Source organism: Gigantopelta aegis, chromosome 7 (assembly GCF_016097555.1).
Source record: "Gigantopelta aegis isolate Gae_Host chromosome 7, Gae_host_genome, whole genome shotgun sequence".
NCBI lineage: Eukaryota > Metazoa > Mollusca > Gastropoda > Neomphalida > Peltospiridae > Gigantopelta > Gigantopelta aegis.
Genome location: NC_054705.1, coordinates 1,625,315 through 1,647,597, shown reverse-complemented (window position 1 = coordinate 1,647,597; position 22,283 = coordinate 1,625,315). Strand labels below are relative to the sequence as shown.

At 37.3% G+C, this 22,283-nt stretch overlaps 1 long non-coding RNA gene across 1 annotated transcript; it reads left to right on the top strand.

The window, feature by feature from the left end:
- The first annotated feature begins 8,261 nt into the window (after positions 1-8,261).
- On the top strand, positions 8,262-9,541 carry LOC121376872. The gene is made up of 2 exons (XR_005958547.1): positions 8,262-8,352; positions 9,341-9,541. It is a non-coding gene; the product is annotated as an uncharacterized LOC121376872 (long non-coding RNA).
- The last annotated feature ends 12,742 nt before the right edge of the window (positions 9,542-22,283 follow it).

The following is a 22,283-nucleotide window of genomic DNA, read 5'->3' as shown; positions in this document are numbered from 1 at the left end:
AACATGCCTGCTTCTGTTGAGGAAATGGCTGCTGCAGCAATCATTATACTTGAATCGGAATAAGACGACAATGATAGTCCGTCACTGACCATGTTGACTATACTACAGTGTTTGAAATAATAAATTTTATATATTGTGTATTTGTTTGCTATTCGGCACCGGGTACTACAATTAGATGCACCGTTTATTATTGGTGGTCGTAGTAGTAGTAGTAGTAGTAGTAGTAGTAGTAGTAGTATAGTCCGTAGGAACCAGGGGTGGGGAGGCACTTCCCCTCCCCAGGACGAAAATGTAAGGTTGGTTTTGTTTGTCCTCTATTTAAATAAAAGTAACAATATAGCTTGTGCCCACCCCTATCCCCCAAGGTTGTATCCCCTCTCCAGATATCGTAAGACTTAGCAAAATTATTGGTTTTAAGGGTTTGTAACGTTTTGTATTGAGATATTTACTTGTCTGAACTTTATTGTTAATGAAAATGTTCACACGAACTGTGAAGAAAAACCTCACAAATGAACGACAAGCAAACGACAAGAAATCGAATGTTGATTGCGCGAACTGTGCACGAGAAAACAAAACCGAACGGAGTTGGAAGCATAACGCAGTTAGTGACGTTGACGATATTGTTATTTCCAAAACACTTTTACTTTCCTTTTTTACGTGAAACCAAACAGAAATTATTTACAAAAATATTTGTGTAGGAGATTGGGACCTCACAAAGCAGACGACAATAAATCGGAACCATTCATGACACAAAATAACTAACTTTGAAGCACAATTGTAACAGGTTCCACGGCGAAACGTCACTGTGTGTGTCGTTACGCGTTCGTTTCAAATATTCAACATAAAATAAACGCTTTAAATTGCAGACTACAGTCAATCAGAACAATGATGTCGCCTGTTGGACTGGTGGTTATATTGTTTAACTAGTCCTTGTGATTTTTTTTACTCACATTTGGCTAGCTAATTAGTCATTTCTGGCTGCACCACGTCAGCGACTGGCACAGGCGGAGTAAGTCCTGGACAGTGTGCCCATTCACTCCATTGCTGGAATGATAACAGTCACGTGGTATACCAACGTCTGTGACGTTGAAACGGGAAGATCCCCTCTAAAATTAGATTAGACTTTGTCTGCTCGACGTTTTTTTCTAAGGGGCGCGTGCGTTTTTAAGAAATACGAAAAATGCATTTTGTGATATTACAAACACCAGGATTATCAAAAAACACTTCAGGTGAATGGAAATGTATAGTGCCATTTTATTTGTGAAAAAAATGGGTTTAATAGCGAAAAATAAAGGCGTAATGGTTAACAACTGGGGCGTGTCCCTTTAACTCGAACTTCACTATTACGAACTTACAACCAGGACACTTGCATGCTCACAGCCTCTATAGCGCACATGAGTGAACTCGTTATCTAGCAGGAGCCAATTTCACTAAACATCGTAAGCTACATTTTGCACGTAAACGTAAATCTACGACTGAACAGCATTTCACAAAGAAGTGTAAACGTAAGTTACGAGTAAAATTAGACGTAAATCTAAGAGTGCCCTCGGCCACAACTAGTCGCACACGTAAATTGCTACATCCACTTCGATAATTCATAAAATGGTCACACTTTTGGGTTTTGTAAAGTGTTTAACAAATTAACTCCCTTTATTAATCCAGTGATAGTCAGTTTTGTTACCTATGTCATTTGATCCACTTAGGGCGGGATTTAGCTCAGTCGGTTGAGTGCTCGCTTGAGGTGCCAGCGTCACAGGATCGAACCACCTCGGTGGATCCATTCAACTGATTTGTTTTTCTTCTGGTTCCAACCAGTGCATCACAGCTGGTCAAAGGCCGTGGTATGTGCTTTCCTATCTGTGGGAAAGCGGATATAAAAGATCCCTTGCTGCATTAGGAAACAAATGTAGCGGGTTCCCTCTAACAACTACTTGTCAGAATTACCAAATGTTTGACATCGAATAGCCGATGAATAATAATTCAATGTGTTTTAGTGGTGTCGTTAAACAATTTTTTTTTGAAACAGCGTTCAATTAAGACGAGTCTGCATATTTTCTGATATATGCAGCAACAAACCAGACGATATTTATTCCACAGTACCTATTTCCTGTACCAGCTCCCATTAAAGGCGCTCAATCACATATTTAGTGGGCCTTATTTTTCTAAATATGGATTATAAATGACAATTACCTTAATTTGGAATACAACACCTTGCTATTGTATCACCCAAAACATTTTAATTGAAACATGATTGAGGGAATCCCATGACAACCTGTGAGCAGCTTCATTTTTAAAAATTGGAACTCTTTTATTAGGAGTCTGAAACGTACGACAAAACCGAGTATTGATGAGGCTATATATATGACAGCCGTGTAAAGTACCTTTGAATTATATATACAATGCACGGCCGCCGTATAGACTTCAAAATAATTTAAAATATACTCTTCAAAAAAAGAAACGCAAAAGGGTACAAATGGGTTATAACTCCGATTTTATGTTTCCTACCGGTTCATGCTTTGTGAATATAAGGTCATTGCATGTCCCAAACACATTCCCACGGTTACATTCGATAAAACGCAGCTACTGTACAATAAAGTTCCAAAATGTGAATATTCGCAAAAACGCAGCCACGTGCAAACCATGTCACCACTGCACGTGCGTTGTCTGCACGTGCAACATGAACACCGACAGTATAAAAGTGCAGGGTGTTCGCTTGCCTGGCCTCTGTATCTGGCCGACAGTTGACAATCCAGGACATGCCACGTCTCAGTGAACCGCAGAGAAACAATGCCATCGGCCGACTAGACGCAGGCGAATCCAGAACGGCCGTTGCCAGGGCATTCCATGTGTCCCCAAGCACCATCTCCAGACTGTGGGACTGTTACCAGCAACATGGATCAACACGTGACCTCCCTAGATCCGGTCGACCACGGGTCACTACCCCCGGGCAGGACCGCTACATCCGGGTACGCCACCTTCGGGAACGATCGACTACTGCCACCTCCACAGCCGCAGCAATACCAGGTTTGCGCAGGATATCCGACCAGACCGTACGGAACCGCCTACGTGAGGTAGGAATTCGTTCCAGACGTCCAGTTCGAGGTGTCATCTTAACACCACAACACCGTCGACTCCGACTGCATTGGTGCCAGATTCATCGACAATGGCCTCAACTGCGATGGAGACAGGTGTGGTTCAGTGACGAGTCCCGATTTCTGCTCCGACGTAATGATGGAAGATGTCGCGTGTATAGGCGTCGTGGTGAACGTTATGCGGCAAACTGCGTGCAGGAAGTGGACAGATTCGGCGGGGGTAGTGTCATGGTGTGGGCAGCCATCTCACACACTGGCAGAACTGACCTGGTCCACGTGCAGGGCAACCTGAATGCACAGGGCTACATTGACCAGATCCTCCGGCCACACATCGTTCCAGTTATGGCCAACGCCAACGCAGTGTTCCAACATGACAACGCCAGGCCTCACACAGCACGTCTCACAACGGCTTTCCTACAGAACAACAACATTAATGTCCTTCCTTGGCCATCGACATCACCGGATTTGAACCCAATTGAGCATCTATGGGACGAGTTGGACCGACGCCTCCGACAGCGACAACCACAGCCCCAGACCCTGCCCGAGCTGGCAGCAGCCTTGCAGGCCGAGTGGGCCACCATCCCCCGGGACGTCATCCGTACTCTGGTTGCTTCAATGGGCAGGCGGTGCCAGGCAGTTGTCAACACACGCGGAGGCCACACCCGGTATTGACTCCAGACGACCTTGACCTTGGTGGTGTGTCCTATCACTTACTCACAATGGACTAGAGTGAATTGTGAACAATCCTGCAACATTTGGTAATTATCGGACTCACCATTCAATAATTAAATCAATTCTCCAAATGTTACGACAATGTGGTTTTGCGTTTCTTCTTTTGAAGAGTATATATTATTTCTTGACACCCCCCCCCCCCCCCAACCCCCTCCCCCCCAAAAAAACACACACACAGAAAAAAACCCCGGCGAATACGCTGAAATAAAATAATAAATAGTTGGAACATAAACTCACGATTTTTGTTTTTATTGTTATTATTTGGTTTATTTATTTGGTTTATTTTTATTTTTTATTGTTTTTATTATTGTTTTGTTTTTGTTTTGTTTTTAACGGAGCTTTCGTACACAGGACCACACACGTACACAGGAATTTTAGCAGGGGGGGGGGGGGGGGGGGGTCTAGACTGAGGTGAGCAACGTTTATCAGGGGTGACACGCTCCGCCGGACAATTATTGGAGGAAAAAACAAGAGAAAACAACATTTGCTTAAGCATGGGATTGAGCAAGCGATTATTATTATTATTATTATTATTATTATTATTTATTTTAATTTTATTTATTTTGGGGGGATAAGGGGGGAGCGAGGGTTATTTTGTTGTTTAATTTGTTTGTTGTTTGTTTTTTGTTTGTTTGTTTGTTTGTTTTTTGTTTTTTTTACGGAGCTCCGTACACAGTACCACCGCAGACGCGTATGCAGGGATTTTAGCATGGGAAGGAGGTCTAAACGAAGGCGAGCGAAGTTTACGGTGAGGGGTCGAGACATGTTCCCCGAAAAATGTATCAAAAAAAAAAAAAAAATCCTTGTACTGCTCTGCTCTAACCGTACTGATCTGCGAAACTAGCTAAACTGTTAGTACTGTTCCCGAATCATAGTTATTAATTATGCTTATCTGTAACAATAATGGTACATTGGCGGTTCCATAGGCTGTCTACCGACTTGTTTCAATAAACGAACAAAACTCAATGGGCTATAATACTCTTTGACCTTTAATGTCTTTTCCTTCAATTTTGCTGTGGAGATTATCTACTTCCTGAATTGAAGAGAGCCCTGGTTCACAAAAGTTTTGCTGAATAATTTGGTATCTAGATCTGACGATAAACTATTTCAATGCTGTGAGCGTATAGAGTTTCTGTTTTGCATGCCACATTAATCGGACAACAAAATAAATTTTTTTTATCTCGGGGAAATCTGTTACAAACCTATCTAGGATTGCAATCAGTGCACTTGCCTACAACAACAATAAACTCGTCATGACGCGGGACATTTCAGCAGAGGATCCAAGGGGTGCGAATGACAATTTTTATTCTGAATACATTGTAATGAAACTTTGCATGTGTTTACTTTGACATTCCATTTTGGTTACAAACACAATAAACTTGTTCTTGGAGATATATTTGTACCTGATTTCAAAAAATTAAAATGACCGGTTCTGAATTTACCATCATCAAAGAATGTTGGTGTCACATGCCATGTTTGATAACATATGACTGGTCAGCTAAGATAGAACAGTTTAACATTAGGATCGAGTGATTATTTTGAGATAGAACAAAATAATTCCGTTAATATCTTTATTACAAGTAACAGTTTGTAACTGAAACCGGTTTCATCTTCAAGATTATAATGTCAGCTTTCCAATGATACCTATAACTCCATTTGACCCAATTTCGTCGATAGAACAGTATAATTCTCAAGCAGCGAACAGATAACACGTTTCCTTCCGACTGTTTCCAGTTACAATCCCCCGCTGTTAGTTTGTGTACTGTCCGTAGTTGGTGTGTATTTACTTTATTTTTCAGATAATCTCAGAAGCTGATAATTTTATTTATTTATATGTATTCATTCATTCATATATAATAATAATAATAATAATTATTATTATTATTATTATTATTATTATTATTATTATATTATTATTATTATTATTATTATTATTAGTATAGTACTGCATGGGCAATATTACGCTATTCATATACGGTAGCAGGGTAAAATGGGTATGGCCCATACCCAAATTTTATTGCAGATTTAAAAAGTTTAAGTTAACCTTGACAAAATGAATGACTCTTTATTATTACTGTGTGATTTTCATAACCCTAACCCTACACCTAACCCATATTATTTTTGGGGGAGGCCCCCATACCCACTATCGACTGCTGTTGCATTCAGCAAACACATTGTAAATATTTAATTTCATAGCGCCATACCCCAAAAATTCTTTCCGGCAGAAACACTGGGTAGGTATCTATGGAAAACGTACACAAAAGGGTCCGCTAGATTCAACCCCAATTCCCCTGTTTGTACTTAGTATGTATTCCTCTTGTTCCAAGCGGTTCGGCAATATGGATCAATCAAATACTTATTTACCGCCTATATATATTGTTGCTGTGTTTATAGGCAGCCCTCGTTAGCGGAGGCCATATACACGGCTGTCGTATATATAGCCACTTCGTATATAAACACCGTCTAGTACACAGTATTCTTTAAAAATGTAGTAATTCCTATTCCAAGCCATTTGTAATTACCCATAAATTTGACAAACTGAAAAATGAATGCGGTGTTTAGATTTTTCCGCGAACAACAAACGATAAATTTATCTGTACATACAAAGGCCTAACTAGTGGAATCGTCGCCGTTTAAAATGCTTCTGTTGCTCAAATAAATTAATGTACAAGCTTATTATCATTCAGTACATGTTTATATATTTTTTTATAACTTATTTTCATTGTTTTTCTTTCGATTTACCATACGTCGCATAGGACGGTCAAGCGTTCTCGTGACACGAGCTTGGCAAATCGTTTTGACATTGCAGTTATTCGGGGGTTGCCCATCACGTAACTACAAAAATAATACGTCGCACCTCTTCGCTCCAAATAGCCGTTATTTTTTCCTGAATTATGGACCGTTGACATAATTCAATTATTTTTACAAAATATCAGTAATTAGTGGGTTATGGTAGTTATGTAGATGGTTAAATAAAGTACTTTTAGCGACAAATCAAATGTATATATTTTAAGATAACACTTTGTTAGGTCATTAATTAGGTCAACCATCCGTGACAGAGCGCCTTTAAACGCAGGGACGTACCGTGGTCTGGACATTGGGGTGAAATAAACTGTCCTGAAAACGCGTCTCTTCTCGTCTTCATTACGAATATATGTGGATCCCTTTCGGACCTCGGCTCATTTGCCTTGCACAAACTCAACTTGCTCCTTTTACAATTCTGTGACACCGCTCTCCCCTTTACAAATGTCTATATCTGCCCCTGCTATCAAACGTATTATTTTAAAACTTATATTTGACGAACTGTACAATGTTTTACTTTCATCTTTTTCAAATTCAACTTAGTATTTTCTCTACAATTTAGAAATGAAATATATATCCATACACAAATGGCTGTCTGCTCAACTGACTATTATTTTGATGGGGGTGAAAGTTGTCTAGACAAAAAACAAAACAAAAAACAAAACAAACAAACAAACAACCAAAATACACCCAGACAGTGGCGTACCGTGGGCGGGGACACCGGGGCGGTTGCCAAGGGCGCAAAATTCTGGACTGGTGGAAGGGTTTCGGCGAGTGCTAACGGTGCACTGGTTAGGGGGCGCAATACTTACCTTGCTCCAGGCGCTGGCAACCCATGCTACGCCACTGCACCCAAACGTCATCTTGCATTTTGCCTACACAAATAATAAACGTTCATGACGTGGGGAAATTGTAGTTGCGGATTCAAGGGTGGACATGACATTTTTTATGCAGACCCTTTTTGCAGTATATCTACTACTTTGTAGGAAAACACGAACTGAAATCACCATTAAAAAAAATGTTTTTATTTTTATTTTTTAAAGTGTATATCGACTTGTCCAAATCATGAGTATGTGCCTCCCCCCCCCCCCCCCCATTTGTGAGCCTTTTTATCACATTAATGTTTACCATTGTAACCAAAATCTGATATAGAGTTTGTACCCGATCCATCGGTCCCCCCCCCCCCCCCCCCCCCCACACACACACTCCCAAAACAGATATAGGGAATTGACCCATAATATAGTGTTTTTAACTACATAGGTTAACATTGTCGCCTGTAGGATTTTATTTGGTACAGTACAACCATGTGTTGGTATACCGGAAACAGTGGTTTCCAAACTTTATCAAGTTTATTCGTTCTTTCTTTTAAAAGTTATGTTTGTTTTGTTTAACGACAGTACTAGAGCACATTGATTTATTAATAATCGGCTAAATGAGCTGCAAAAGGAAACAGACGTAGATTTACGTGCAAAGTAAGTTAGTAGTATTTCTACGACCGGCTTCGTGAACTGGAGTAAACGTACACGTAGACGTAGACGTACGACAGGTGTAAGTTTTACACGTAAACGTAAATTTACGATGTTTAGTGAAATAGGCTCCAGAGCGACAGTGGCGTGACGTCACTAAATGAGCTCAGTGACGTAACAAAATGTCACCCGTTCATAGGGTATAACAATAGTCTGTTTATTGTTTTTAAGACTATGTTTCATATACGTAGGAAAAAAAGGTATATATATATATGTGTGTGTGTGTGTGTGTGTGTGTGTGTGTGTGTGTGTGTGTGTGTGTGTGTTTGTTTGTTTCCTGCATTGTAAGATGTTTCCGACTAATATAATATTTCTACGATTAAACTTGCATATTAAATATATTTTCTTGTTTAGAATATCAGTGTCTGTATATTCAATGTGTTTCAGGTCGTCTTAATATTTGTAAGAAGCCCAAACTGGATTTTGTCCTCAAATAATTTCGTACGTACGAAAATCTCTTTTTTAGGAAATAAAATGAAATTTAACCTAGTACAAATATTGGAACGACCAGAAACACGTTTAATATACAGCCACTAATATTTCATGCAGAAAAATATACTTAATATGTAATTACAATCGTTGAAACTTCTCTGTTAGTTGGTAACATCTTACAAATTGCAGCAAACTCAGGAATGTCCCTGCAACTGGTAGAACAAAATATCTGGCGTCATCGCCGTTTTGACATTGATTCATGAGTGCAGCCATTCACAGTTTTGAAGAAATATGTTTTTAGCTTTTTCGTCATTCAGACCATTATCTTTGTCATGGGATTACAGTTTTCGAAATTTAAAATAACATTCAAATGTTAAACCAAAATAATATTTTTGGGACAGGTATATGAAAATAGCTTCATAAAAAATTTAGGATGGGGCATACTTTAGTACGCACTAAGTGGAATGACGTCCACAGTAATTGCTGAATTTGCATACGTGGGGTCGGGGGTAATGTTGCGAGTCCCAGAAAGAAGTTAATGAACAAATAAGTTATTTTAGTGTTAGTCATTGACACAGACATTTCTTATGACTGTCACATGCAGAAAAGGGTAGGTTTTCACGCCAGACTTGAAATATTACAACATTGTGATCTTAGAAACGCACGCGCGCGCGCGCGCACACACACACACACACACACACACACACACACACACACATTTTGCTTGAAGTGTCATTGCTATCTTTATCCTTGCAGGGATCATCCATTTGATTACTCCGAATACTGCAAACGAAGGCCAAAACGTTAAGTAGTGATGTTCAGGGTCCATTGATGTCTGGAAATGGATGCCTACCAGTGAGGCAGCATCACAAATGTGACCAAAGATTTTGTCCAACAAGCGTCTGGGAGTAGAGCTTGAATAAACACATATTCTTATACGCATTGACAGCTTTATGATGATGTAGAATCACAATAAATAGACTGACCCAATTTTATTTTTATGGTTTGTCATTGTTTAACAGAAAATACGTGAAACAAGACTAATAATAAAGTGTTCTTGGCACATCAGCTTGATGACAAAAACGCAAACACAAGTGAGAAAATTCCCAGCCAGTCTATGTCACAACATATTTCTTGGTCATGTTAGTCTTTGGCACAGGAAAGGAAGGACAGTATTTTTAAGATCATCATAAAAATAAAATAAATAAAAATATATCTCAATTGCATTTATATTAAGACAATTAAATAATGACCAAATAATTTGAAACGTGTTAGCATTTTCAGTGTCCATGTTGCCTGTGTCATCTCAATGACGATCGTCACTTGTAGCTCTTATTGCACAACTTGCAGGTGTACCTAGTGTTGTCACTCGCTGTGTTATGTTGTTTACGACTGTTCAGCGGGAAATTGGTAGTTGCTACTAGGCAACGTCCGTTTAGGTATGGACAGCGTTTACCTCCTGTGAGTGGTGACGTTAAACAAAACATAACTTTTACCTAAATGTCGTGTAAGATAGCTAAGTTATGACAACAATGTACTTTTGAGTCTTTCGAGCGGTGCAGGGATTGCAAATGATCTCCTCGTGAGTGGTTGTCCTATAGACGCGGCGCTAGATTCAGGGATTTTGCAAACCCCCTTTGGGCTCTACATTGGCCCGAAATACGGTCCTGATGACGCAAAACGATTTTGTTGTTCAAATTAGTCTGTGCTGATTAACGAATTCCGAATCAGGAGTTAAATGACAGTCATTGTTAAATAATGAAGTGCTACTATTATATATTTGATGGGAAGATGGCTGTATGTATTTAAAACACATGCCATACAATTGATACAGCTGGACTGGAGGCAGTCGGAGCTGCATGATGAGTTCGCATGTTAAGTATATCGTAAATACGATGTAACGATATTCATCACAAAACCAAAAATATGTTCTATATACATATATAAATCTCTAGTCAAATCCGTCTGATGTATCGACTAGTTGAACAGTTTAGGATATGTTTTGTAGCAACTAGATTTTCACGAGCAGGACGGTAAAATTATTTCCAGGCGAAAAGATGACGAAATGGATCGACTTATTCAGAAGAAGTCCGATATTGAGAGAGAAGACAATACTGAATCATGTGGTAATATGCCAGTGTGTTGATGTACGTCCATCATGTTGGCTTGTCTTAAAGGTGTAATATTCCAACTTGTTGATGTACGTCCATCATGTAGGCTTGTCTTAGAGGTGTAATATTCCCAGTTGTTGATGTACGTCCATCATGTAGGCTTGTCTTAAAGGTGTAATATTCTCACTTGTTGAGTTAGGTCCATCATGTAGGCTTGTCTTAAAGGTGTAATATTCCCACTTGTTGAGTTAGGTCCATCATGTAGGCTTGTCTTAAAGGTGTAATATTCTCACTTGTTGAGTTAGGTCATCATGTAGGATTGCCTTAAAGGTGTAATATTCCAACTTGTTGATCATGTCTATCACCTAGGATTGTACTTGTTGATGTACGTCCATCACGTAGGATTGTCTTAAAGGTGTAATATCCTCACTTGTTGATCACATCGATCACGTAGGATTGTCTTAAAGGTGTAATATCCCCACTTGTTGATCACGTCCATCACGTAGGATTGTCTTAAATGTGTAATATTCCAACTTGTTGAGTTAGGTCCATCATGTAGGCTTGTCTTAAAGGTGTAATATTCCCACTTGTTGATGTACGTCCATCATGCAGGTTTGTCTTAAAGGTGTAATATTCCCACTTGTTGATGTAGGTCCATCATGTAGGCTTGTCTTAAAGGTGTAATCTTAAAGGTGTAATTCCCACTTGTTGATATAGGTCCATCATGTAGGCTTGTCTTAAAGGTGTAATATTCCCACTTGTTGATGTAGGTCCATCATGTAGGTTTGTCTTAAAGGTGTAATATTCCCAGTTGTTGATGTAGGTCCATCATGTAGGCTTGTCTTAAAGGTATAGTATTCCCAGTTGTTGATGTAGGTCCATCATGTAGGCTTGTCTTAAAGGTGTAGTATTCCCAGTTGTTGATGTAGGTCCATCATGTAGGCTTTTCTTAAAGGTGTAGTATTCCCACTTGTTGATGTACGTTCATCACGTAGGCTTGTCTTAGAGGTGTAATATTCCAACTTGTTGATGTACGTCCATCATGTAGGCTTGTCTTAGAGATGTCATATTCCCAGTTGTTGATGTACGTCCATCATGTACGCTTTTCTTAAAGGTGTAATATTCCTATTTGTTGATGTACGTCCATCATGTAGGCTTGTCTTAAAGGTGTAATATTCCCACTTGTTGATGTACGTCCATCATGTAGGCTTATCTTAAAGGTGTAATATTCCCACTTGTTTTACGTCCATCGTGTAGGCTTGTCTTAAAAGTGTAATATTCCAACATGTACGTCCATCATGTAGGCTTGTCTTAAAGGTGTAATATTCCGACTTGTTGATGTACGTCCATCATGTAGGCCTCTCTTAAAGGTGTAATATTTCAACTTGTTGTTGTACGTTCATCATGTAGGTAGTACTAAACCAAATAACATCCGGCTGGGTCAAAGTTGGAGGTGCACCCAATTTTTGATAGAGAAGTGAACACCACAAGTCCTGTGATTGGTTATAAATGTGAGTGTGTTGGTTGTAAAAAATAATAGTTTCATCTGGGTAAAAAAAACAAGTGCAATTTTATTTCATCTAGTACCAATGTGTCAAGTAGCTTTGTGCTTGAAATATGTATGGGGTACCTGTAAAAAAAAAGTACTCGAATTTTGTGCGAAACTAGAGTAGTCATAGACGCTACCCGTTATCTCAGAAACGAGCAGCTTGACCCCATGTTTTTCTGATTCACTTTAAGTGTAAAGGGTGGTAGTATTTATATCCGTGGCGTTTATGTCGGTTGATACGTTGCAGGTAGGAGTTTTAGCCACATATGTTACTATTGTCGTCTATGGGATTTGATTCGGTAGTATACACCCTATAGGTAGTACTAAACCAAATAACTTCCGGCTGGTTCAAAGTTCGAGGTGCACCAAACTTTTGATAGAGAAGTGAACACCACAAGTCCTGTGATTGGTTATAAATGTGAGTGTATTGGTTGTAAAACAAATTAGTTTCATCTGGGCTAAAAATGTATGCAATTTTATTTCATCTAGTACCACTGTGTCAAGTAGCCTTGTGCTTGGAACATGTATGGGGTACCTGTAAAAAAAAAGTACTAAAATTTTGTGCGGAACTAGGGTAGTCATAGACGCTACCCGTTATTTCAGAAATGAGCAGCTTGACACCCACTTTTTTGTGATTCACTTTAAGGGTGGTAGTATTTATATCCGTGGCGTTTATGTCGATTGATACGTTGCAGGTAGGAGTTTTAGCTACATATGTTACTATTGTCGTCTATGGGATTTGATTTGGTAGTATACACCCTATAGCACATATTCAGTGCATAATAAAAAATATTATGATTTTGTCATTTTATTTAATTAAACTATACTGGTTGATTAATTAGCTGTCACTGGACCATGCAAGTTCACAATGACCTTGACCTTGACACTAATCACTGTACATGGCTCTGAATGGAGTTTGAATCAAAGTTAGCACTGAGGAAAAGTTGGTTTTAGCCTATAATTCATACTGTAAATATTTCAATAATTTCTTTTTACATGGTATTTGATTTGCCATATACAACTGATCTTAAATATGGTGTTATATATAGGCAACCTGAATTAAGATTTTAATAGCAATTTATTTTTATATTAAAAATAACATGTGTCAATAGTGGGTTAATGTCTTTAGTTTCCATTAACATAGTTAATTTTTTGTGTATGAAATTCTGAAAACTCAAATTTGTAAAGAACTTGATTTTTATTGTCATTTTGACATATGTATAGGGTGCTAAGTTATATTTTAGACAAGTTTGTAGTTTTATGCAAAATTTAAAATAAATTTAAAGAAAAACTTCACCAAAGACATAATTAAATTTGTTGTCACTATTGTGCCTTCTGTTCTTAGTTATACATAACAATAATCTTGTTAAACATACCTTTAGATCTCCAAATCAAATATTTTTTTTAATAATCACTTAGTTTGCTCTCATGAAGACCATTTTAGGTTTATACTGGATTCAGAACCAATTTTTTTCAGATTAGATTATCTGCCTTGGAGTAAGTTGGTAATTTATTTTATTGTTAAAGCTGTATTACCCAATGTTACTAGCTAAATAAAATGCTGGGTTACTGATTGTAGAAATACATCCAATATACATATTGTATTGATCTGGATTAGAAAATAATGCAATAAAATAGATGTTCGGGTAATTATGTCATTTAAAAGTAGTTTTTTTAAGTAATTAATCAAAAATAAATATGTGAAAGCTGGATGATAATTCCAGATATCACAAATATTAAAAGCTACAACTACAGTAGGCTACAAATAAAATATAGTCAGGAATATGGGTGGCTCCCAATGGTTTTGATGGTTCATTATGGAAATCAGCATGGCCGATGGATTTGAAATTCTCACACCTGGTAACTTGAAGACGGCCACACCCTGCATACAGGATTTCCTCCCAACACTAATGTCCAGGACATTAAGTTATTACTTCATACAGGTACAGTCATGTTGGTGTTTCCTTCCTCAGACAGTGTATTTTTTAATACTGATATTTCTTTGATGTACCTGTTCAGGTCTCCTAATCTAGGGGTCAGTCAAGTGCATGTGTTTTAATGGAATACTTTAAAGGAGTAGAGGTACTCTGACTATCTTTGTTGTCTCTACATATATACCTGAGGACACACACCAAACTGACAGTAAATATCTTCAGGAGTTTTATTTTAAAACATTTTGTTGTTTAATATGACATATTCATTTGTACAAAACTGTATACAATATATATGCCTTATGAGGTGTACATTATATTAGGTTGCACTGTAGAAACAACAGTTTCAGTGAGGCTGTCACTTTATGTCAGAATTCACCAGATCCTGGTTGTCATAAAAACACATAGCTGGACACTTTTTGAAAATGTATATTATCAGTATAGGTAGTACTAAACCAAATAACTTCCGGCTGGTTCAAAGTTCGAGGTGCACCCACTTTTGATAGAGAAGTGAACACCACAAGTCCTGTGATTGGTTATAAATGTGAGTGTGTTGGTTGTAAAAAAAAAATTAGTTTCATCTGGGCTAAAAATGTATGCAATTTTATTTCATCTAGTACCACTGTGTCAAGTAGCCTTGTGCTTGGAACATGTATGGGGTACCTGTAAAAAAAGGTACTCAAATTTTGTGCGGAACTAGGGTAGTCATAGACGCTACCCGTTATCTCAGAAATGAGCAGCTTGACACCCACTTTTTTGTGATTCACTTTAAGTGTAAGGGGTGGTAGTATTTATATCCATGGCGTTTATGTCGGTTGATACGTTGCAGGTAGGAGTTTTAGCCACATATGTTACTATTGTCGTCTATGGGATTTGATTTGGTAGTATACACCCTAATAGCCTATAGCACATATTCAGTGCATAATATAAAATATTATGATTTTGTCATTTTATTTAATTAAACTATACTGGTTGATTAATTAGCCATCACTCGATCATGCAAGTTCACAATGACCTTGACCTTGACAATAATCTGTGTACATGGCTCTGAATGGAGTTTGAATCAAAGTTAGCACTGAAGAAAAGTTGGTTTTGGCCTATAATTCATACTGTAAAGATTTCAATAATTTCTTTTTACATGGTATTTGACTTGCCATATACAACTGCTCTTAAATATGGTATTATATATAGGCAACCTGAACTAAGATTTTAATAGCAATTTATTTTTATATTAAAAATAGCATGTGCCAATAGTGGGTTAATATCTTTAGTTTCCATTAACATTGTTAATTTTTTATGCATGAAATTCTGAAAACTCAAATTTGTAAAGAAGTTGATTTTTATTGTCATTTTGACATATTTATAGGGTGCTAAGTTATATTTTAGACAAATTTGTAGTTTTATGCAAAATTTAAAGTAAATTTGAAGAAAAACTTTACCAAAAACATAATTAAATTTGTTGTCACTATTGTGCCTTCTGTTCTTATTTGTACATAACAATAAGGTTGTTAAACATATACTTAGATCTCCAGATCATTTGTTTTTTCTTAATAATCACTTAGTTAGCTCTCATGAAAAGCATTGTGAGTTTATACTAGATTCAGAACCAATTTTTCAGATTTGATTATCTGCCTTGGATTAAGTTGATAATTTATTTTATTGTTAAAGCTGTATTACCTAATGTTACTAGCTAAATAAAATGCTGGATTACAGATTGTAGGAATACATCTAATGTACATATTGTATTCATCCGGATTAGAAAATAATACAAGAAAATAGATGTTCGGGTAATTTTGTCATTTAAAAATAGGTTTTTTTAATAATTTATAAAAAATAAATGCGTTAAAGCTGCATGATTATTCCAGATATCACAACTATTAAAACCTCCAACTACAGTAGGCTATAAATAAAATATAGTCAGGAATATTGGTGGCTGCCAATAGTTTTGATGATTCATTATGAAAATCAGCATGGCCGATGGATTTGAAATTCCCACACCTGATAACTTGAAGACACCCACACCCAGCATACAGGATTTCCCCCCAACACTAATGTTCAGGACATTAAGTCATTACTTCATACAGGTACAGTCATGTTGGTGTTTCCTTCCTCAGACAGTGTATTTTTTTAATACTGATATTTCTTTGATGTGCCTGTTAAGGTCTTCATAATCTAGGGGTCAATCAAGTGCATGTGTTTTAATGGAATTCTTTAAAGGGGTAGAGGTACTCTGACTATCTTTGTTGTCTCTACATATATACCTGAGTACACACACCCAACTGAAAGTAAATATCTTCAGGAGTTTTATTTTAAAACATTTTGTTGTTTAATATGACATATTGCATTTGTACAAAACTATATGCAATATATATGCTTTTTTAGGTGTACATTATATTAGGTTGCACTGTAGAAACAACAGTTTCAGTGAGGTTGTCAGTTTATGTCAGAATACACCAGATCCTGGTTGTCATAAAGACACATAGCTGGACACTTTTTGAAAAATGTATGTTATCAGTATAGGTAGTACTAAACCAAATAACTTCCGGCTGGGTCAAAGTTGGAGGTGCACCGAACTTTTGATGGAGAAGTGAACACCACAAGTCCTGTGATTGGTTATAAATGTGAGTGTGTTGGTTGTAAAAAATAACAGTTTCATCTGGGTAAAAAAAATGTGCAATTTTATTTCATCTAGTACCACTGTGTCAAGTAGCCTTGTGCTTGAAACATGTATGGGGTACCTGTAAAAAAAAGTACTCGAATTTTGTGCGAAACTAGGGTAGTCATAGATGCTACCCGTTATCTCAGAAACGAGCAGCTTGACCCCCATTTTTTTCTGATTCACTTTAAGTGTAAGGGGTGGTAGTATTTATATCCGTGGCGTTTATGTCGGTTGATACGTTGCAGGTAGGAGTTTTAGCCACATATGTTACTATTGTCGTCTATGGGATTTGATTCGGTAGTATACACCCTATAGGTAGTACTAAATATATATATGACGTCATAGATCAGCCCGTAGAGGAACGGTCTGCGGACTGTGTGCACTAATGCAAGTGTTGATGAGCTCATTCATGAAACTAGGTTTTTTCTTTGCTACACCAAAGAGCAGTACTGTATTTTAAATTCTAATGTTTTAAAAGATTGAATTTGTTGTAATTTGGTTTTACATAAATATACTAGAAATACACGTATTAAAATAAATAATCATATTGTAAATTGATGCATGCGTCGCTTCTTTTTTTAATTAAAATAAATCAAATAACTAAAATCCCCCCCCCCCAAAAAAAAAAACCCCACAAAAAAACTTAAAAAAAAACTAAAAAAAAAAACCCCAACAAAAAACCCCCAACAACAACAACAAACAAACAAGACAACCCCACAAATACCCTCGATACAACACCAATAGCAACAACAACAACAACCGCACATCCCCCACAAATCCCAATAGCCACTGATTTTACAGCATGAAGTAGACAGAATGTATTGCATTAGATTGCAACTACTTTCGATACTTAACAAACCACTCGTCGCAATGTTGAGAGCAAGAAATAAAATTTTACATTCTCAACTCATCCAATCGTTTTGAACAAATACTGATTATGTTTTTAATATTATTATTATTTGTTTGCACAGGTACACGTATCAGGTTTCGCCAGGTATAGGGCGTTTCAGCCTTTGTTCATTGACTATTTGCCTACGCTTAAGGACAAAGGAAATGTCTTTCGCTGATAATTTGCGTTGATATTTGGTAAAAGCGGGTTGGATGCAGAATCGCCATTAAAACATATACTCAGCGTCACTATTGAAGGGTCACTCATATTGTTAGTCCTACACATGTTACCGATGCCCGTTCAACACACTAATTATGAAAGAAGCAATGTATGACCTTCGTGGATTAGGCCCTGAGTGAGGTTTCCTAATTAGCATTTGAATTTCAATATGAGTAAAGGTACTTCCGGTTAGAGACCACAACAAAATGGTACGTAGTATCACCCCAACAAATGGGTTGTCTCAACGCACACATGTCTGAAATTCTGTAATGCGCCCGTGCAATGCGTTCTCACCATGGGTATAAAAGTGTGCATGATTGTCATCCAAATTTTCACGCACACTTCAGCTGAAAATGTGTCGTGTTTTGACTAATGTTGAGAAAGGCAATGGAGTAGGATCGGATACAAGTTGAACACGGTAAACTAGAAGTCGCGATGCACTTTAATGTCGGTCAGAGTGTGACTGGGTGGCTGTGGCAACGAATGCAACTGACTGGATCCGTTTCCTATGCACAAAGACCAGGTCCAGCATTAAGCAAAGCGAAAACACGACGCATTTTCAACTGAAGTGTGCGAGAAAATGTGGATGGTAATCATGCATACTTTTATATCCATGGCGAGAACGCATTGCACAGGCACAACGTACATAATTTCAGACATGGGTGCGCTGAGACAACCCATTTGTTAGGATGATAGTAGGTACATGTGTTTGCATAATGTTTACCATTTTGTTGTGGTATCTAACCGGAAGTACCATTACTCATATTGAAATCCAAACTCTACTTAGGAAACCTCACTCTGGGCCTAATCCACGAACATTACGTCTTTCATAATTAGTGCGTTGGACGGGCATCGTTAACATGTGTAGTACCAACAATATGAGTGATCCTTGAATAGTGACGTGGAGTATATATATATATATATATATATATATATATATATATATATATATATTGCTTTCATTCGTGGTAGACCCGTCCGTCATCACCCCCTTGTTTCTATTTATAACAGACGCGTCCGTATATGAAGGAATGTAATTGGCTGATTAAAATGGGGAAAATTAAAATCATAACCCTCGTATTTTTATTATCATTATTTTTTCAAAATGATGCGGGTTTAAACCTTAAATAATATAAAAACTGTATGAATGTACTTTGGCGTCATTTTGAATTCGATTCATCATAGAGTTCACATCTTGTCCCGAATGTGAGAGTACATTTACCACATGGGATATTATGCAAAGACACAGGAAACAGTTACATCAGCTTTCTCCCCCTCCTCCGCTTCATATAACCACTCAGTGCAGCAGTTATCAGATGAAAAACCATTTTACATTGCTATACCTTCCAATGCTGTATTCGTGGGCCCGATTGGGTGTGGCAAGACTATGTTTATGTACAATATACTTCAGAAAGGACTTATCGAGCAAACACCTAACAACATAATATGGTGTTACACCGAGTGACAGCCCATTTACGACACTATCCTTGAATCCATGTCCCAAATTCAGTTTACGAAAGGAATTCCCCACAATCTACACAATGATAACTACTCCGACACACGCAACAACAATGTCTTAATTTTTTATGATCATATGGCCGAGGCCAAGAACGATAAGCGAATTTCTCAACTAGTTACTCGTACTTCGCATCACAAGAATGTAATTAATTTCCTGTTGTTACAAATCCTGTTTCCAAGAGGCAGAGTCGTGTGACATTGCTTCCAACTCTTATTGTGTGACTTTGTTTAATTCACCCGTTGACAGACACCAAGTGAAGTTGTTTGCGAGACGAATTTACCCCAATAACAGTGATCGTTTTATGTCACTCTATGAGAATGATATCCAGAGTTCATACTATGTTGACAATTGCATTTAATTTATTTTTGTTTTGAATTCATAGGAATCTGAGCCAACACTGAATGGAAAATGTTAAACTATTTTAATAAAACTTTTATAAAAAAAAGTTCAGATGGTGCGGTCAACGTTAACAATATCGACACATATTGTATATGACAATATAAAATAAAATAAAACTATATTTAAACCACCGCCCCATTGCGAAACAAAAGACACAAAAAATGGATGAAAACATAGCATGCGTTTGATTATGATGTATTACAAAACCTGCTTACATATACAGTTCAAGAGCTGGGAACGCGTAGCATTTAATTTATTATGAACTGTTAGAAAACCTGTTTATATAGAGAATTCAACGGCTGAGAATCTGAGTTATGGGACGATATATTTGAGACAAATTATAATTTTACTACATATTTATTTTACATTCACGTTGCGAGTTTGGAACTGCAATTTGAATTTTTCAACATACATTTTATTTCAGCTTGCTAAATTTTATGTCGATATGAAATTGTTGCATTATAAATTGCATTATAAATGTAATACGCAATACTGTGGACTCGGTTAAATAGTGAAACCAGGCAGTAAAACACATACAGTGATGCTAGTTGATAATAACAAGCAACAAGTTCATACATGTTATTGTGTTGGATGTTATTTTAAAATTATTATTACTCATTCATGCCGAAAACAGTGATTGTGCATCCCAAAAATCATCTCTTCCATATTGCATGAATGCATTCGTAATATCTTCCTTGATACACTCATATTCCAGACAGCCAGAACTTAATAACAACGCTACTCTCAACCTTTGTCTGTTTATAGCGATAACACCGTCACTCTCGAACCTTTGTCTGTTTATAGGAATAGCAACGCTACTCTCGAACTTATCTCCGTTTATATCAATAACCACGTCACTATCGATCTTGTGTTCGTGTACAATAAAAAATATCATCGATTATAGGAATAACAGTGCCACTACCGAATGAATTATATAGATAACAAGTTAATGACGTCGGATATCTGCTTTATCGTGTAAAAGTAAGAATGGGAAATTCAGCCGAGCGGAATTTTTCATTCGGCCTGAACAGCTATTATTTCTGGGAAAAAGCTGTTATTTGTGTTATTTCAGCCACATTGTACGATGACGTAGAGGTCCAATGGACGATTTTGTAATGTAGCTATACGTGCGACGTCATATGAGTGACATCAAAAGTCATATCCTGCTAATATACGGATATGTCTTTGCTTTATCCGTCATCATATTCTGTCAATAGACACGATGGTTGCAGAATAAATAAATGTTGTGTGGTTCACATTATATCAGCTTATAGCAATAGCGCATCATCTCCAAAACCTTACACAATTTTAACAGACACACTGAAGTATATTAAGTCGACAACAAAGTTCAGATATTTTACAGTGTATATACAATATGCAAACACACCCGTTGGTTTGAACACCATGTGTTATTTTTGGCTAACACATGGTTGTTAACACATGTACGTGTGTTAACAATTTCAAGACATACGGTTGGCTGCTCCTAAGTGATGACAAGGTGACCGATGCCATACAACCAATGAAAAACTACAAGATGGAAATCGATTAGACTGTGATATATAGTTAACCTGACATTCATGTGTCTGTGACGCGTAACTCAGCTACAAGTGCAACAGCTGTAAACAAATTTTAGTCGAAAAATATATTAAACTTTGCTTAAAACCTGTATTTTGATGATATGTAAGAAATAGAATAATACATTCTTGTCCGTTAGATACCATTTATTTCGCAACTCCTTGTTTAAAAACGTATCAAACTCGCTTTCGATCGTTGGATACATTTTAAATCAACTCGTTGTGAGATAAATGGTATGTAACGGCCACTCGTGTATTATTCTCTATATTAACAACTCGTTGTGAGATAAATGGTATGTAACGGCCACTCGTGTATTATTCTCTATGTATCTGCATTGTGCTGGCATCAGTTTACACGTCTCGTACTTCACACTGTGACCAATGACTCCGTAGTAGTGAAGTGTGCGTCGAGGAAAATCCACCGACATCAGTATTGTATGTTCTATGTTTGTTTTGGGGGTTTTTCCATTTTACACAGACATATGCATTCCCACAAAGCTTCGGTTGATAGTGCTTAACATATAAACATGAACGTGTTAAGTTTCATTCAGTTTAGTGAGCAACATTAACGCTCTGTTAGAGCGTTACCTGTCCTGTATGCGGTTTTTCTCCCGTGTCGTCCTATATTGTGGTGTGTGGTGCTTGTCACTTGATCATTAATACTTCAAATGTTCATTCTCGTGATATCAAGTGATAACATCGGTAAGCGCTATTTATAAAACAGCAACAACAAAATCGGGAATTCCCAATTTAATCTACTGTGTGCGTTAATTTATAATGTCTTCCTCCTGAATGAAGTAAATTTGAATCATCAACTAAAATAAAACAAGCAAGGCAATCATCAAACAT